We start from the raw sequence: 19,370 nt of genomic DNA, 5'->3' as shown, positions 1-19,370 counted from the left end.
TAATTTGTATAGGTGCACTAGTTCAGCGAAGAGATGGTGATAAAAGTGTAATATTGATGGTAGAAATATATTTTTATAATTTGAATAATAAAAACAGCAAGGTAGCAAATAGTAAACGGACACAAAAACGGTATTGCAATGCATGAAAGTGAGGCCTAGGTCATACTTTCGCTAGTGCAATCTCTCAACAATGCTAATATAATTGGATCATATAACCACCCCTCAAAGTGCGATGAAGAATCACTCCAAAGTTCCTATCTAGCAGAGAACATAAGAAGAAATCGTTTGTAGGGTACGAAACCACCTCAAAGCTATTCTTTCTGATCGATCTATCCAAGAGTTCATACTAAAATAACACCAAATAATTTCAGATTCATAATACTCAATCCAACACAAAGAACTTCAAAGAGTGCCCCAAGATTTCTACCGAAGAAACAAAAGACGAGAATGTGCATCAACCCATATGCATAGATTACCCCAATGTCACTGCAGGAATCCGCAAGTTGAATGCCAAAACATATATCAAGTGAATCAATAAGATACCCCATTGTCACCATGAGTATTCATATGGAAGACATATATCAAGTGCTCTCAAATCCATAAAAGTATTCAATCCGATAACAACGAAATCTCAAAGGGAAAAACTCAATTCATCACAACAAGATAGAGAGGGGAAAACACCATATGATCCGACTATACTAAGAAAGCCAGCGATACATCAAGATCGTGACATCTCAAGAACACGGGAGAGAGAGAGAGATTAAACACATAGCTATCGGTACAAACCCTCAGCCCCGAGGGTGGACTACTCCCTCCTCATCGTGGTGGCCGCCGGGATGGTGAAGATGACCACCAGAGATGATTCCCCCCTCCAGTAGGGTGCCGGAACGGGGTCTAGATTGGTTTTTGGTGGCTACAGAGCCTTGCGGAGGTGAAACTTCTGATCTAGGGTTATTTAGATCAAGGTGTGTGCGATATACGGTAAGCGGTTCACTCGGATGAACTGTTTGCGTTGAGACATGAGAACAGAAATGGTTCAACTTAACAAGATGTGTGCGATACGTGGCAAATAGGTCTGTAATCAGAAATGTGTGTGAAGACCGATAATAACACAGACGGTTGCTGCTAATAAGAGGTGTGTGTTGTGCGATGGGATTGCATACAGAACAACAACATACACACACACACACACACACACTTATAAGGACATGCTTGCATAACCAAATTAAACATCCACTTACATAGGTGGCTACTACAACCATGGCATTTGCACACACCAAAGTAAACTATTACATGCATAATTACATAGGTGGCTACTACACACATGACATTTCCACACACACCAATAAAGTAAACTATATATTACATGCATGATTAACTAGCATAAACGATCATCTGAACATCATCTACTTCTTGTGATGCTTGCTCTTCTTGTGGCTCGATCCGGGCTTGTCGATTTGGGTAACAAGGCAATTCCTCATGTCAACGATCCTCCTGTGCATCTCATAGCATGTTGTAACGCCCTCGATGCGGCTATATCTCCCACGTGTCGAAGCATGACTTAGAGGCATAACCGCATTGAAAGCAATGTCGCAAGTGAGGTAATCTTCGCAAACAACCCATGTAATACAATAAGGGAAAACATACATAGTTGGCTTACAATCGCCACTTCACACAATTACATGAATAAAGCATTACATCATCCAGATACAATCAAGGTCCGACTACGGAACCAAAATAAAAGAAGACTACCCCAAATGCTACACAGATCCCCGATCGAACCCAACTGGGCTCCACTACTGATCAACTAGAACGAAACAACACAAAGGGCAAGATCTTCATCGAGCTCCTCCTTGAGCTTGGTTGCGTCATCTGCACAGTTCAACGGCACCTGCAAGCTGGTTTTGGAAGTATCTGTGAGTCACGGGGACTCAGCAATCTCACACCCTCGCGATCAAGACTATTTAAGCTTATAGGAAGGGTAAAAGGTATAAGGTGGAGTTGCAGCAAGCGACTAGCATATATGGTGGCTAACATACGCAAAAGAGAGCAAGAAGAGAAGGCAAAGCACGATCGAGGAACTATGATCAAGAAGTGATCCTAGAACAACCTACGTCAAGCATAACTCCAACACCATGTTCACTTCCCGGACTCCGCTGGAAAGAGACCATCACGGTAACACACACGGTTGATGTATTTTAATTAAGGTCAACTTTAGGTTTTCTACAACCGGACATTAACAAATTCCCATCTGCCCATAACCGCGGGCACGGCTTTTGAAAGTTCAAATCCCTGCAGGGGTGTCCCAACTTAGCCCATCACAAGCTCTCACGGTCAACGAAGGGTATTCCTTCTAGCGGGAAGACCCGATCAGGCTCGGAATCCCGGTTACAAGACATCCTCGACAATGGTAAAACAAGTCCAGCAAGACCACCCGCTGTGCCGACAAATCCTGATAGGAGCTGCACATATCTCGTTCTCAGGGCACATCGGATAAGCTAAGCGTACGGGAGCCAACGTAACCCAAGTTGCCAAGGGACGGCCCCGCATAGTGCTCTGGGTTGGACCAACACTTAGAGAAGCACTGGCCCGGGGGGGGGGGGTTAAAATAAGATGACCCTTGGGCTGGCCGACCCAAGGGAAAGAAAAAGGCTAGGTGGAAAATGGTAAAACCAATGTTGGGCCTTGCTGGAGGAGTTTTATTCAAGGCGAACTGTCAAGGGGTTCCCATTATAACCCAACCGCGTAAGGAATGCAAAATCCGGGAACATAACACCGATATGACGGAAACCAGGGCGGCAAGAGTGGAACAAAACACCAGGCATAAGGTCGAGCCTTCCACCCTTTACCAAGTATATAGATGCATTAATTAAATAAGAGATATTGTGATATCCCAACAAGTAAACATGTTCCAACAAGGAACAACATCTCCATGTTCCAACAAGGAACAAACTTCAATCTTCACCTGCAACTAACAACGCTATAAGAGGGGCTGAGCAAAGCGGTAACATAGCCAAACAACGGTTTGCTAGGAAAGGTGGGTTAGAGGCTTGGCTTATCAATATGGGAGGTATGATAAGCAAGTAGTAGGTATCATAGCATAGGCATAGCAAAAGAGCAAGCAACTAGCAAGCAAAGATAGAAGTGATTTCGAGGGTATGGTCATCTTGCCTGAGATCCCGCAAGGAAGAAGAACGAGTCCATGAAGAAGACAAATGGACGTAGACGAACGAATCCTCACCACACGGTGTTATCGGTACCAACCCGAAGAAGCACACCGGAAAGAAGCAAACAACATAGTAAACAACCAACACATGAACATGGTATGATATGCGGGATGCGGTATGCGATGCATATGCACGATTTGCAAAGGAATGATTGAACCTGGCCTCAACATGGAAATCCAAGAGTGCCACTGGAAAGGTGAGGCGATTTCAGTTGAAATCAATATAAAGATCACCGGAATCGGATGCACGGTTTGGATATGGCAAGCAAAACAAATATGGCACCGGTCTGCGATAAACAACAAGTAGCCATCTAAATGCATCAAGATAAATATGCTACAGCACTCAAACATGTCAACAAAAGGCATGGCAGGGATCCACTCGAGATGCTTGACAAAAGAGGAACACTGAACTACGGCCAATTCATCCATTAACAGGTTCAAACAAGCATGGCAAAAGTGCAATTGGTAAACAGGTTTCAGACTTTGTGAAATTAACACTAGTCTGGAATTTCAGATCAGGTAGCATACTTTGGAGCAAGAAATCTATATGCTACAGGAACTTAACATGGCAAAGCAAGACATGAAATGGAGCTACTCAAAGAGCTTAACAAAAGTCCCTTAGTGAACTTGAGCCAAAAGGGATCAGAAAATACAATGGCAAGCATGTGAACATGGCAAAAACATACTCAGATCACAGACTTAGAGAAAAACTGGAACATGCAAATATGTTAACAAGTAGGCATGTTTACGAGCTTGATGCACTCACTACAGAGCAAGGCATGAAAAACTAAGCATACACCCATCAATAATACACATTATATAAGCTATACATGGCAAGAACAACAACATAGCATGCACGGATCAACAACAACATCCTCGGCAAAATCGCTAACAAGTAGACAATCTGCCCAGATTCACGAAATAGCAAAAGTAGAGCTCAATTGACTCAAGCTAGGGCGCTCCATAAATGCAAACAAAGACATGGATGGATAGAGCACCACAATATTAACAAAACATCCTTACTGATCATCCTCAAAAGAGGCACAGATCACTAGGAAACAACATGAACATATAGCATATTGATAAAAACAGATCAAGGGCTTAGAGAAATTCTAAGTCCCTGAAATCAGCATTAACGAATGCACCACTTTGCAAGTTTGTGCTAGTCACCACACACATCACAAAAATACATGGATAGCACCTCTGTAAAGATGACACGGCATATAACAAAACACATGAAGAGCTCAGGAGCATATCATGCACACAATAATCATGGCAAAAAATGACAAATAGCTATTTGGTGCAGCAGATCTGACAATTAACTCAAATAGCTCTCTTCCAACAGCATTTCTGGCATCAAGATGAGCTCAAATGAAAATGATGCAATGAGATGAAATGCTGTGCTCTCTGAGACGAACATTTTGATATGCTACACGCGCAAAATGGAGCCACAGATGATGAATTATGACATGATGAACATGGGCATTTGAAACTGGAAAACTCGGGGACTTAGAAGAAATTACCACCTCCAGATCTAGGGTTTGGGCAGCGCGCGAACCGTGGCGGCGGCGGATCTCGCCCGATCTGCGCCGGAGAAGGCAGGGGCGGCGGCAGGAGCTCCGGGCAGAGGAGGAGCTCGCCGGATCTGGGCGGCGCCGGCCCAGACCGAACGGAGGCGAGGCAGGGCGGCTTCGGACCGCCCCAGCGGCGACGCGGCGAGGGCATGGCCGCGGCGCTCCGGCGAAATGGCGGGAGCGGCTCCGGCGGATCTCGTCACCGTCGGGAGGTGGGTGAATGCGGCAGCGGCGAAGCGCGCCGTGGCGGCGGGGTCGGACGGCAGGCGTGGCGCGGCTCGGGCCAGGCGCGTGCGCGGGCGGGCCGGCCGTGGGCCTCGCGGGCCGCGGCGGTGGATTAACGGCGGCGTGACATGTGGCGGGCGATGGTTGGCCGGGCGGAGCGGGGCGGACGTGTCCGGCCGGCCGATTTTCGTCCGGCGGCGCGAAGAGGAGAGATCTAGGGTTTCGGGGGAAAAGACCCGAAAATGAAATGGAGGGATCTATTTATAGAGGTAGAGGGAGCTAGGAGAGTCCAAATGAGGTTTGGTTTTCGGCCACGCATTCGTGATCGAACGCTCTAGATGATGGAGAGGGTTTTGGTGGGTTTTGGGCCACTTTGGAGGGTGTTGGGCTGCAACACACACGTGGCCTTTTCGGTCCCTCGGTTAACCGTTGGAGTATCAAACGAAGTCCAAATGGTACGAAACTTGACAGGCGGTCTACTGGTAGTAAACCAAGGCTGCATGACAAGTCTCGGTCCAATCTGAAAACGTATAACACCCGCACATGAAAGGAGGTAGGAAAGGACACCAGGTGACATAGGAGCGCCGGATACAAAACGGACAATGGGGAAAATGCTCGGATGCATGAGACGAACACGTATGCAAATTAAATGCACATGATGACATGATATGCAATGCATGACACGCAAACAATGACAAGGCAACAACAGTGAATAACTGGAGGACACCTGGCACATCGGTCTCGAGGCGTCACAACACTCCACCACTACGAGAGGATCTCGTCCCGAGATCTAGAATGGCACCGGAGGAACAACGGAAGAGAAAGAGAAGAGGTAAAACTAAGTTGCTTCTTTGACAAACGAGTGAAACCACGAACCTTGAAGAGGTTAAGCCATTCCGAGAAAAGAATACCACGAAGATAAATGAAGTTGAAAGTACTCCGTTAGCAAAGAGGAACAAGGAAGAACAACTTCGGGCAACACTCCGATTAAAAAGAAAGGAATTGAATAAGAACTTGATAAGGTGATAGAACTTGAAAAGAGGGCACGACACTCCGGTTAAATGGATAATCAAGAAAAGAACAAGGAGACGAGAACGCTATATCACCGGGAGGATAGATGAAGAACTTGGGTCATTTATGAGCACCATATAACAACAATCCTTAGGGAAGGCTTTAGGTGAAATATAACCCAAGACAATTCCAACGAAGAGATTGATGGATTGAGAAGAGCTCATGCTCGAAGAAATTGATGGGTTGAAAAGATGACTTGAGCGAAGAGAAAATGATGGATTTAAATATGTCACTCTTGGACAACTTGTGATCCATGAAACACGAAGGCAAATTATCAAAAATGAGATAACACCACCTCAAAAAAATGACATAACGAAGGGAAATCTTGATGAACACTTTGAGAAGGAATTAAATCCTTGATGAACCATCATGTAGAATCTTCATGAAGAACTCCGGTAACAAAAGGATAACGAAAAAGAAAGAGAAGATGAAAAACACAAGGTGAAACCTTGCAATGATTAGATGGACCTTCGCGACGATATATTTGAGAGAGCTTGGAACTCCGGAAAAGAAAAGATGAAACAATAGAAACCGAGAATTTGATGAGCCTCCAGAATAAGGAAAGAATTGAATTTACTCGATGACAAGAATAAGTATTGCATTATGCTTATCCTTCACCAATTTAGATTGATGAAAAGCAACGGATTTGGCAAACTACTTATTCTCGTAGAAAATATTAAGATGGATATTGCGCAAACTTGAGGAAGGTTTTCAACGAACCACCGGTAGGATTTGGGAACAACGAATGAATCTGTATGATAACGAAGGAGAAGAACTCTTGAACGAACCACCGTAAGAGTTGAAGAATGATAACTGACAGCTGAGAATGAATAAACCTGAATTGATGGACTCCGGATAACAAACTGAGAAGACTCTTGAATAGCTCCGGATGGGTGAAAAGAATTCTCACAATCGAATACAATTATGAGAGGATGGCAACAAGCTAGAATCACGAACCTTGAAAAGAATGAAGCAAGATTGAGAGAAAAATATTCTTCGGTCTTCAAATGCAAAGAATGACGACGAGAAACACCACCAATAATTGTTTAGATGCTCCGGAAGAATCAAAAGCGAAAAGACTGAGCCAACGATGAAAAGAATTTAACCGATCTTGGAGAAAGGCATTTGACTGATGATAAATCATTCTTACGTCAAACTTTGAGATGAATATGAGAATAACTCTGGAAATTAGTAGAGTCAGGTAAGATCCTGGGGAAAAGACCTGTGGGTTATGGCCCACTCAAAAGATACACCGTAGAACAATTTAAAAGAGAGAATGCACCGGTTGAATTAAATGACTTGACTGAGATAACATCCTCGAAAGAGCTTGAACGAATGCAGAGTGGAAACACGAATCTTCGAGATACCTTGAGCACTCTGGAACAATTGAATAGCGAGAAATGGATGATTAAGAGGTGCACCGGCAAGAGAAGACATTTGAAACGAGGAAAGGATATGATCAACAAAGCTTGACTTGAATCCACCGGAGAAGAAAGAGAACGAGCAGTGCTGGACTTGAAGAGCATCTTCATTAGAATCACTGGATAAGAACATTGAATGAAAGAATGGATTGGGTTCTCATCAATAAAATGGATAGTTGAATAAGGAATCTGAGTCCTTGAAGAAAAAGGGTGGGAAAACAAAGACAACTTGGAACGGATGAAGCAAACACCGTTGAGAAGAACTGTAATTGAATCTTGCGGATGTTGAAATGATTGGATCCACTTGATGAGAAACACGCCGGTGAAAAGAAATTGGCATGGCAATCTCGATTATCATGAAGGATTGGTATTCACAACGGAGTATGAGAACACCTCTTAGGAACAGGTATGGAATCAACATTTGACTTCGAAGCAACTCGAATACCACAACTCAAAACAAAAAACAAAGGATGGGCTTGCAGAAAAGCCGGAACAAACATATGATAGAGATTTCATCCGAAGTTTTCGTGGTGGGGCCTACACGGGCTCGATCGTATAGCACCATCATGTACAAGGCAGTGCACATGACATACGAAGCGTCCCCGAGTCGGCATAGCCAAGGACTCTTTAAGACACAACGAGACCACTGTAAAACCAACCGTGAATAGGCGGACGACTAGACGTCGAACCCCAATTTCATATCATACATTTGTCGGAAAAATATTCTAAGAGCTACTTGAATTCCCACCTATGAAACTCCCAAAACTTTCCAGTTATGCAATTAGGTGTTGGGGATACAGGGGAAGCATAATATCTCACCCAAATCTAGCAATTCCTACATCCAGCTGTATCCATCCTTCAACACATAACCGAAAAAACTTCGGAAATCATCTATCTCAACCTTCGAAAAGCATCCGTTATACAAGTTATGGCAATACTCCCGAACTCCCGCCCCAGTACTGGGTGGCGTCGAGGTTATCTCACAAACAACTGCATAAAAGAGATTTTTGATGTCGGCGAAACTAATCTCAGGTATTCCAGAACTGCAACGATAAAATTGTGACGACAACACCTCAGAGCTCAACTCCCCGGGACACTGCCACAACCCCTAAATGTCAGGAGGCACCAAGAACAATGTTCTCGTCACAAAACCATCGGAACGATTCCAAGATACCCGCGTGATCCTAAATTTTTTTAGTGAAATTTGAGAAGAGAAGAGTCAAAACTCTATGTCAGGATGCCTCACCAGAGCGATGAAGGGACTGGGGAGTAAAAAGAAGTCCTAACTCTTCGATATATAATTCCTAAATGACTCAAAACATTTTTCTAGACTCAACTCGTCCGCTAATTCGATCAAGCAATGGGGGCTCCTAAGGTCGGGGAAGGCTCTGATACCAACTTGTAACGCCCTCGATGCGGCTATATCTCCCACGTGTCGAAGCATGACTTAGAGGCATAACCGCATTGAAAGCAATGTCGCAAGTGAGGTAATCTTCGCAAACAACCCATGTAATACAATAAGGGAAAACATACATAGTTGGCTTACAATCGCCACTTCACACAATTACATGAATAAAGCATTACATCATCCAGATACAATCAAGGTCCGACTACGGAACCAAAATAAAAGAAGACTACCCCAAATGCTACACAGATCCCCGATCGAACCCAACTGGGCTCCACTACTGATCAACTAGAACGAAACAACACAAAGGGCAAGATCTTCATCGAGCTCCTCCTTGAGCTTGGTTGCGTCATCTGCACAGTTCAACGGCACCTGCAAGCTGGTTTTGGAAGTATCTGTGAGTCACGGGGACTCAGCAATCTCACACCCTCGCGATCAAGACTATTTAAGCTTATAGGAAGGGTAAAAGGTATAAGGTGGAGTTGCAGCAAGCGACTAGCATATATGGTGGCTAACATACGCAAAAGAGAGCAAGAAGAGAAGGCAAAGCACGATCGAGGAACTATGATCAAGAAGTGATCCTAGAACAACCTACGTCAAGCATAACTCCAACACCATGTTCACTTCCCGGACTCCGCTGGAAAGAGACCATCACGGTAACACACACGGTTGATGTATTTTAATTAAGGTCAACTTTAGGTTTTCTACAACCGGACATTAACAAATTCCCATCTGCCCATAACCGCGGGCACGGCTTTTGAAAGTTCAAATCCCTGCAGGGGTGTCCCAACTTAGCCCATCACAAGCTCTCACGGTCAACGAAGGGTATTCCTTCTAGCGGGAAGACCCGATCAGGCTCGGAATCCCGGTTACAAGACATCCTCGACAATGGTAAAACAAGTCCAGCAAGACCACCCGCTGTGCCGACAAATCCTGATAGGAGCTGCACATATCTCGTTCTCAGGGCACATCGGATAAGCTAAGCGTACGGGAGCCAACGTAACCCAAGTTGCCAAGGGACGGCCCCGCATAGTGCTCTGGGTTGGACCAACACTTAGAGAAGCACTGGCCCGGGGGGGGGGTTAAAATAAAGATGACCCTTGGGCTGGCGACCCAAGGGAAAGAAAAGGCTAGGTGGCAAATGGTAAAACCAATGTTGGGCCTTGCTGGAGGAGTTTTATTCAAGGCGAACTGTCAAGGGGTTCCCATTATAACCCAACCGCGTAAGGAACGCAAAATCCGGGAACATAACACCGATATGACGGAAACTAGGGCGAAGAGTGGAACAAAACACCAGGCATAAGGCCGAGCCTTCCACCCTTTACCAAGTATATAGATGCATTAATTAAATAAGATATAATGTGATATCCCAACAAGTAAACATGTTCCAACAAGGAACAACATCTCCATGTTCCAACAAGGAACAAACTTCAATCTTCACCTGCAACTAACAACGCTATAAGAGGGGCTGAGCAAAGCGGTAACATAGCCAATCAACGGTTTGCTAGGACAAGGTGGGTTAGAGGCTTGGTTCAACAATATGGGAGGCATGATAAGCAAGTGGTAGGTATCGCAGCATAGGCATAGCAAAAGAGCGAGCAACTAAGCAAGCAAAAATAGAAGTGATTTCGAGAGTATGATCATCTTGCCTGAAATCCCGCAAAGAAGAAGAACGAGTCCATGAAGAAGACAAACGGATGTAGACGAACGGGTCCTCACAACACGACGTTACCGGATCCAACCCGAATAAGCAAACACCGGAAATAAGCACACAACATAGTAAACAACCAATACATGAACATGGTATGATATGCGAGATGCGGTATGCGATGCATATGCATGATTTGCAAAGGAGTGATGTAACCTGGCCTCAACTTGGAAAATCCAAGAGTGCCACTGGAAAGGTGAGGTGATTTCGGTTGAAATCGATATAAAGAACACCGGAATCGAATGCACGGTTTGGAAATGGCAAGCAAAACAAATATGGCACCGGTCTGCGATAAACAGCAAGTAGCCATCTAAATGCGTCAAGATAATTAAGCTACAACACTCAAACATGGCAACAAAATACATGGCATGGATCCACTCATGATGCTTAACAAAAGATGAACACTGAGCTACGGCCAATTCACTCATTAACAGGTTCAAAACAAGCATGGCAAAAGTGCACTTGGTAAACAGGTTTCAGACTTAGTGAAATTAACACTAGTCTGCAATTTCAGATCAGGTAGCACACTTTGGAGCATGAAAAATATATGCTACAGGAATTTAACATGGCAAAGCAAGGCATGGTATGGAGCTACTTCAAAGAGCTTAACAAAAGTCCCTTAGTGAACTTGAGCCAAAAGGGATCAGAAAATACAATGGCAAGCATGTGAACATGGCAAAAAACATACTCAGATCACAGACTTAGAGAAAAACTGGAACATGCAAATATGTTAACAAGTAGGCATGTTTACGAGCTTGATGCACTCACTACAGAGCAAGGCATGAAAAACTAAGCATACACCCATCAATAATACACATTATATAAGCTATACATGGCAAGAACAACACATAGCATGCATGGATCAACTAACAACATCCTCGGCAAAATCGCTAACAAGTAGACAATCTGCCCAGATTCACGAAATAGCAAAAGTAGAGCTCGATTGACTCAAGCTAGGGCGCTCCCTAAATGCAAACAAAGACACGGATGGATAGAGCACCACAATATTAACAAAACATCCTTAATGATCATCCTCAAAAGAGGCACGGATCACTAGGAAACAACATGAACATATAGCATGTTGATAAAAACAGATCAAGGGCTTAGAGATATTCTAAGTCTCTGAAATCAGCATTAACGAATGCACCACTTTGCAAGCTTGTGCTAGTCACCACACACATCACAAAAATACATGGATAGCACCTCTATAAAGATGACATGGCATATAACAAAACACATGAAGAGCTCAGGAGCATATCATGCACACAATAATCATGGCAAAAATGACAAATAGCTATTTGGTGCAGCAGATCTGACAATTAACTCAAATAGCTCTCTTCCAACAGCATTTCGGGCATCAAGATGAGCTCAAATGAAAATGACGCAATGACATGAAATGATGTGCTCTCTGAGACGAACATTTTGATATGCTACACGCGCAAAATGGAGCCACGGATGATGAATTATGACATGATGAACATGGGCATTTGAAACTGGAAAACTCGGGGACTTAGAAGAAATTACCACCTCCAGATCTAGGGTTTGGGCAGCGTGTGAACCGAGGCGGCGCCGGATCTCGCCGGATCCGCGCCGGAGAAGACAGGGGCAGCGGCGGGAGCTCCGGGCAGAGGAGGAGCTCGCCGGATCTGGGCGGCGCCGGCCCAGACCGAACGGAGGCGAAGCAAGGCGGCTCCGGATGGCCCCGGCGGCGGCGCGGCGAGGGCCTGGCCGCAGCGCTCCGGTGAAATGGCGGGAGCGGCTCCGGCGGAGCTTGTCACCGTCGGGAGGTGGGTGAAGGCGGCGGTGGCGAAGCGCGCCGTGGCGGCAGGGTCGGACGGCAGGCAGGGCGCGGCTCGGGCCAGGCGCGCGCGGGCGGGCCGGCCGTGGGCCTCGCGGTCCGCGGCGGCGGAGGAACGGCGGCGTGACATGTGGCGGGTGATGGTTGGCCGGGCGGAGCGGGGCGTACGTGTCCTGCCGGCCGATTTTTGTCCGGCAGCGTGGAGAGGAGAGATCTAGGGATTCGGGGGAAAATACCCGAAAATGAAATGGAGGGATCTATTTATAGAGGTAGAGGGAGCTAGGAGAGTCCAAATGAGGTGCGGTTTTCGGCCACGCGATCGTGATCGAACGCTCTAGATGATGGAGAGGGTTTTGGTGGGTTTTGGGCCACTTTGGAGGGGTGTTGGACTGCAACACACACGAGGCCTTTTCGGTCCCTCGGTTAACCGTTGGAGTATCGAACGAAGTCCAAATGGTACGAAACTTGACAGGCGGTCTACCGGTAGTAAACCAAGGCCGCATGACAAGTCTCGGTCCAATCCAAAAACGTATAACACCCGCACACGAAAGGAGGTAGGAAAGGACATCGGGTGACATAGGAGCGCCGGATACAAAACGGACAACGGGGAAAATGCTCGGATGCATGAGACGAACACGTATGCAAATGAAATGCACATGATGACATGATATGCAATGCATGACACACAAACAATGACAAGGCAATAACAGCGAATAACTGGAGGACACCTGGCACATCGGTCTCGGGGCGTCACACATGTGTACATGCTCTTGGCCGCGAACCTGAGGTGAGGTTCATCCAGTTGCCGCATCTAGGCCTTGTGCCAGGATACGGGACTTGTTCTCTGGGCATCCTGCTTCATCTTTTCATAGTAGGAGTCGATGATGGCCGAGGCGAGTTCGACCAAGGAGTTCTGCTTCGTGTTGCCCCAGACCCTGTAGTGGTCACGGATTTCGACAAGGTTCTTGCAGGCCAAGCCCGTAACACTAAGCACTGTTACATCTTCTTTGGTATCCACCGTGGCGAACTTGTAGTCGGTGCTGTTGACAAACCTGTTGAAACGGTCGCAAGGCTCTGTGGCCATGCAGTAGTGGTAGGTGAGGATATGATGGCGCACGCACAACTGGGCGACGACAACCTTCTGATCTATGTCGGGACGACCAGTGGTGTACTGGAGGTCGATGCCGACCACCTTGTACTTGTCTCCAGCAAGCAACTGCTCAACGCTGTTAATGTAGTCGTCCACCACGGCCGGGTCGATGGTGTACACCACCTAGAGATCCGTCTCCGTCGCGTGGGTCTCCACTCTATGCTCGCCGAACTCCATTGGAGCACCACCGGACATTCCCTCTCTATGTGCCATCATGGGTGTGCTTGTTGTGTTGTGGGGCGCGATCGAAAGGTTGAAGAGACTAAGGTTATAATGGTCGTGGGAATTAAAGGGGAAGCCGGACAGCCAGGAATATCGGCAGACTCTGATGGCAATTCTAATTGGCAGCACGTAACTCCATCATGACGCACGTAACTGCACCGCGTGGCAACGCGCGCGGCGCAACCGCATGCATATGGAGCCCCCGACGTGATCGTGCGCACGCCCAACCGCTGGCAGAGCGCGCGCGGAGGGACGCGAGCAGAGCGCTCCGTGGTCGCCTCAAGGAAAAGGTGTCCACCAGCCGAGCGCGCCGACGGACATGAGTAGAGCGCGCCACGGCGCCTAACAGCAAGCAGAGCTTGCCGAGGGACGCGAGCAGAGGACGACACAGTGTGTCACATCCCTAGTTCTGGCAATGCTTAGTGCTAGCATCTGGTGTTGCATCATGTCTAAAATTTCAGTTAAACTTGAAATGGGGGATAATAAACCCTAGCAGCAAATGAAATTCAACCAGGTTCAAACTTAAATCTTTTCAAAGACCCCAAAATGCCCTTTGAAAATGTTCATGATTTATGATAAAGGTGAAAACCTCTGCCAAAAATGATGAGCATATTTCTTGGCCATTTATGGATTTTTGAATTAATTCATATTGTATTTGAGTTGGAGAAAATATATGTTATAAATATATTTAATGATTTAATAATTCTATTATTTTGTGAGGGGCTTTAGAATATTCCTTTCAGTCCCTGCAAAAATTATTAGAAGAAACAAAAATGATTTAGTGCTTGAACTAAATCAAAACAGATTGAAACAAATAGAAAACAATAACTAAAATAGAAAATAGAAAGGAGAGAGAAAGGTTTTACCTGGCGCTTACCCACAGCCCCGAGGCCCAGCACTGTGCAGCCCACCTGGCCTGGCCCTGTGCCGGCCCAGCCCACCTCCACCTCCCCTGTCGTCTTCCTCCCTAGGCCAGTAGGCAGAGCGTGTGCTCGCCGTGCGCGCACACACGCCCGAGCCACCTCCTGCCTGGCTGCCTGCGTCCTCGATGCCCTGGACGCCTTCATGCGTCGCCACGCCCCCCCGACCTCTCTCTCTCACACCCTCAACTCCTCCCCTTCTCTACTCCCTCTCCCTCTCTTCCCGAGCGCACTAGAGGGCGCCGCCGTGCTCTACCACGGCCACCGGCCACCCCACACCTCGCCGATGCGCCAAGAAGCCCCGCCTCATTCCCCTCTTCCTCCTCACCAAGGCGGAAGGCACCGGAAGCCCTGGTTGCCGCCAGCTCCATCGTTCCCCTCCTCGGCCACCGAGGATAGCCGCCGTCGATTTGCCGCCGTTGACGCCTCCCCCGAGCTGCTGACCTGCTCCCCGACCCCGCTATGAGATTCTGCTTCAAACCGCTCTTCTTCCCCATGCGTTTGCACCCTCTAGGCCATAGTTCCACCATGGCCGAAGCTCGCCTCCGCTCGAGCTTGTCGCCGGCGTCGCTCCGGCGACCATTTGGTCATCCCGTGCTACCTAACATGCTTACCGCACCGCGTAGTGCCTCGCTAGCACCTCAGTTCGCGTGTTTGCACGCCGCAGCCCCAACCCCGTACATGGCCGAACTCCGGCGGTTGCAAAAGAGCTTGCCGCCGTTAGCTCCGGCCACCTCAGCTCCAACCAACGCCACCGTTGGATGCGCCACACCGCCAGCTACCCGTAGCACCCACCCCTGCATCGAACTGTGGCCGGAGCAGCGTTTCCAACACTCTCCGCCGTCTCGGCCTCGCCGGCGACTCAACGCCGGCAGGTTTGACCCCGTCTGACCAGGGGTTTGACCTCTCTCTCTCACTGATGTGTGGGCGCCATGCCATTAACTAAACTAGGATTAGCATTAGTTTAACACTAACTAACTTTAGTTAGTTAACTAACTACTGACCAGTGGGCCCTACCGGTCAGGTTTGACCTGGAGGCGCCCAGTTGACCAGCTGACGTCACACTGACGCACTACTGACGCAATAAAGCATTTACTGGATTTATTTTTTACAGGAAATTCCAGAAAATAGCCAAAACTTCTAAAAATCATAGAAATTAAACTGTAACTCCAAATGAAATAATTTATATATGAAAAATGATCAGAAAAATCCAAAGAATCTGTTTATGGCATTTGCATGCATGTTAGAGCAACTTATATCCTCTGTTTAGGACAAATCAATTAAATGGCATTTAAGAAAGCACATATGGGGTTTCAATTTGAACCTAGGGTTCAAACCAACTTCATTTAATATGGTTGCTAGTTGCATTAGTTCAATCAACAGCATATTGCCATATCATGAGCATGCATCATATTGTTGCATTGCATTGATTGTGTTTCCTTCTTTATTGCCCGAAGTTGTCCCCTCTCGATAGACGTGGTTTCGACGATGAGTTCGATGACACCGATGAAGAGCTATATTATCTTTAGAAGTGCCAGGCAAGCAAAACCCCCTTGTTCATTCCGATACAATCCCACTCTCTCGCTCCTGCTCTCTTTTACTGCATTAGGACAACAACGATTCAACTGTTACATGCTGCAGTAGTTGAACCCCTTTCCTCTGCATGACCTGTCATTGCCACAGTAAATAGATGAAACCCACTAGCATGAGTAGGAGTTGTTTGAGACCTGATGTGCCTACTCATTCATGCTTGTTTGTCATGCCTGCTACTGCTTAGAGTTGAGTCAGGTCTGATTCATCAGGGATGAATCGGAGGTGTGTGAACATGTCCTACTGTTGAGAGCTAAGTGTGTGAACACGGTTTGGTAAAGGTAGCGGTGAGAGGCCATATAGGAGTACATGGTGGGTTGTCTCATTGAAACTGTTCTTAGGAACTGAGTTCTATGTTGGTGATCCATGAACAGCTACTACCATGCATTGGGCCCGAAACCAATGGACCCTCTCAACTTATTAGCTGCCCTTGCCCTCTGTCCAGGAGTTGCAACTAGTTTCTGGTGTTTGTAGGATATGTGTTGGCGGCCGTGCATAGCGCTGACCCTAGGGGTGGGCTATGATGCGGTAGATACACCGTGGCACGGTGTACCGGGTGCCCGTTTGGTGTCTCGGGAACCCTGCACACATCGTTTGGAGCTGTGAGCGAAACTCCGGCCGGATCTCCTCGCGGATGGAACCCGAATAGGCGATAAACCTGGACTAGAGACTTGTGTGGTTAGTCAGGTCGTGGCCGACTCCCTCGCCAGGCTTCCGCTTGAAGGTTGCCGAGATACACGACGTGTACATGGTGGTAAGTGGCGAGAGCGTGTGTGAAGAAGTACACCCCTGCAAGGTTATAAATGATCTATTCGAATAGTCGTGTCCGCGGTAAAGGACTTCTGGGTTGCCTATAACAGTTCATAGACATTTGAAAGTGGATACTCTAAAATGCGCAAGATAAGCGTGAGTGCTATGGATGGCGTTCTCGTAGGGAGATGGGAGCGGATCCATAGTGGTGTGTTGATATGGTGAATATGTGGAATCGTGTGCGCCACCTCAAAAGAGTTACTTACAGTCGTAGTTTAAGATAGCCACCGAGTCAAAGCTGGCTTGCTGCAGTTAAACTCCACCCCCCCTTATTGATACCGATGCATATGTAGCTAGTTCTGATGTAAGTCTTGCTGAGTACTTTTGTACTCACATTTGCTTAATTTATGTTTTGCAGAGAGACTTCAGTCTTGCTAGTAGTTTCGCGTGGACTTCAACGTTTAGCTTGATACCTCAGCTACGATCTTGTGCCCTCGGTAGGATCTGGTAGATAGTCAGGCTTCTTAGCCTTTTTCATTTGTAGATGTCTGTACTCACACATGTTAAGCTTCCACATGTGCTTTGATTTGTATGCTATGATTGTTGGGTCATGAGACCCATGTTTGTAATATCCCGCTCCTCGGAGCCTAATGAATAAATATTTGAGTCGTAGAGTTATGTTGTGATGCCATGTTGTATTTACACATATCGAGCATATTGTGTGTATGATTGAAATGCTTGGTATGTGTGGGATCCAACAATCTAGTTGTTTATCCTTGGCAGCCTCTCTTATGGGGAAATGTAGTCTAGTGCTTCCATGAGCCATAGTAGTCCGCTACAGCCCGGTTCACCGGAGTCCTGCTAGCCCAGCACTACTGCTCAGGACACTTGACTGGCCGGCATGTGTTTCACTTCGTTCCTATGTCTGTCCCTTCGGGGAAATGTCACGCGGTGACATCTGGAGTCCTGCCTAGCCTGCTACAGCCTGGGTTCCCCGGAGTCCTGTAGCCTAGTGCTATAGCCCGGATTCACACGCTGCTGACCGACATGCTCGATGTGATTCATGTATGCCTGTCCCCATAGGTTGGTGCCGCTTTGGGTTCACGACTAGCCATGTCGGCCCGGGTTCTCTGTCATATGGATACTAGCGACACTATCATATACGTGAGCCAAAAGGCGTAAATGGTCTCGGGCCATGGTAAGGCGACACCCGTGGGAATACCGTGCATGAGGCCGCAAAGTGATATGAGGTGTTACCGGCTAGATCGATGTGACTTGGAATCGGGGTGCTGACACAGTGATACGTGGCAAAGAAGACGAAGTGTGCGAGCGATGTCGGAGACATCAAGCACGAATCAGATTAGAGTTGTGTGTGCGATACGTGGCAGACAGTTGATCCATCAGAGCTGTTTGTGATGGAATAAGTTGTGTGTGTTGCGGGCAAACGCTTGCTGGTGTATAACCTTAAATTTAACCAAATAAGTGTTAATGCATGTTACAAAAATTGTATAGCTAGAAACTATGTTCAAATACGACTCCAATGATATAATCTATGGCGACATGCATTCGTATTTTATTAGTTAAATCCTACTTATAAACCAGGACGGGGGTATAGTAGGTAATTAAATTGCAAACGTTTTTTATTAACTGTATGTGTACGTGTCCTCTCGTCCTCCTCTCGCACGTCTTGTCACCCCGCTGCCGCAGACGGCTTACAGCGCAGGCTTGCGCAGCGCGCGGGGGCATTCTTTTGGCCAAACGGTGGCGTCAATGAATCGTCGGTGAGCCCGTTCCCACGCAACCTCGTAGGTTCCCGTGCAAGCTTCCCGCCCAACTCCGTGAAATTCCCCAATATCCCAATGTTGTCGGCCTGCTATAAAAACCCTCACGGCTGGCGAGTCCTGCGTCGCATTTTCCCCTCCCTCCCTGTAGCTTATCTCGTCTGCTTCTCCCACAATCGCCAATGGCACTAGCCCGTCGTCGTCACTCAGCCACTCCGCCCTCATCAGAGGACAGCTCCAGCTGGGAGGCTACACCGCAGCGGCGCAGTCCCCAGTGTAGTGTAGTGCGTGTGGCGTCCCTGTTTGGTGTGCGCGGAACACCCACCACACGCTCCGCCGCCGGTGCCCGTCGGCAGCTATTGCCGGCCGCCGTTGCCGCCACACCGCCGTCGAAAGCTAGGGCCATCTCCCGCTCCGCCGCTGCGGCCCGAAGGCGGGAGGTGGCCGTCGTGGCCACCACCCCACTGCCGGCCACCGTGGCTGTCGTGGGTTTGTCATGGCAGATGTCCTCGTGAAAGGACTTAGTCAT

The sequence above is a fragment of the Triticum urartu genome, chromosome 2, assembly GCF_003073215.2.
Source record: "Triticum urartu cultivar G1812 chromosome 2, Tu2.1, whole genome shotgun sequence".
NCBI lineage: Eukaryota > Viridiplantae > Streptophyta > Magnoliopsida > Poales > Poaceae > Triticum > Triticum urartu.
Note: the sequence above shows the minus strand (reverse complement) of the source record.